The sequence below is a fragment of the Otolemur garnettii genome, unplaced genomic scaffold (genome assembly GCF_000181295.1).
Source record: "Otolemur garnettii isolate 467f Iridium unplaced genomic scaffold, OtoGar3 scaffold00136, whole genome shotgun sequence".
NCBI lineage: Eukaryota > Metazoa > Chordata > Mammalia > Primates > Galagidae > Otolemur > Otolemur garnettii.
In genome coordinates, this window is record NW_003852531.1 from 5248383 (window position 1) to 5249604 (window position 1222).

A 1222-nucleotide genomic window follows, 5' to 3' on the forward strand; every position below is an offset into this window, starting at 1 on the left:
TGTGAAAACCCCACACTGTACCCTAGAAGTGCATTAATGTACATAGTTACCGTTCAATAAAAAAAAGAAAAAAAAAAAAAAAGAAAGAAAGAAACACCCCCTCTGGGAGAATTCAATATATGCCACATATGCTGAGAAACAATACTAGAGCAGTTTTTCCCTAAACAAATAAAAGCAACCTTTTACAAAAATGCTCAGATGCCGACTTGATTCTAAGCACTGTGTCTTGCGTTGGCACAATATCTCTAAAAGCCAGGTCTCCTCATCCCAGCAAGGTCTTGGAAATACTTTTCAGGCTCCCCAAGAGCACACAACTGCCAGCTGCCAAAGGCAGACTGAGGTGAGTGTCTCTCCCTCCCGCCCTGAGCTCCCTGCCCAACCCACTCCCACCCCAGCCCCACTCCAGCTGATGTCTGGTGGGGACAGGTAGGGAGAAACCACAAAGGCAGTGTGTCCACCAATGCCAAGTGTGCAGGATGTCATCACCAAGTGGGGACAGAAATGGGAGCGAGGGTGGCACAATTAAAACAGGGGCACAAAGTAACGAGGATGAGCCAGACTCCCTGAATTGCTTACAAAGGGCAGAGCATGAAGGGTTAGGCTGCAGACGTCCTCAAACTACAGCCTGCAGGCCACATGTAGCCGGCCTAGGACGTTTATCCGGCCCGCCAGGTGTTTCTGCCACTGCCTGCCCTGCTTAGCAGCCAACTCGTCCCAGGGCCTGCAGTCTGGCCCTCCAACGGTCTGAGGGACAGTGAACTGGCCCCTGTTTAAAAAGTTTGAGGACCCCTGGGTTAGGGCATCTTCAACCTGGTAGAAGCCAAGTGTACCCAGAGATGCCCAGGAACATGCCTGATGTGCTGTTCTTCCCAAACCACCATCATGAGGGAACATGAGAGGAACCAGGCTGGGGTGTGCTAGGGACACCTGCTCAGAACTGAGTCGGGTCTCTGCCTAGCTCCAGTCCAGGCTAAGCCCTCTCTGTAGCCAGCTGCCCCCAGATTTTAAATCAGGAATGCTGGTGACCTAGTTCCAAGCAGCCTACTGTGAGCTGGGTGAAACTGCAGGACACAGAGTCTTCAGGAAACAGGTGTGCAGGCCCAGCCTGTCTCTCTCCCAGGCTGTGGATGTGGCTCTGGGACAGGCTGGTACTTTGTGCCTCTGATGGTCTCAGGGCCAACAGGTTCCCACCCTCGGAGGAGGGCAGGAAGGAGCACTCCAG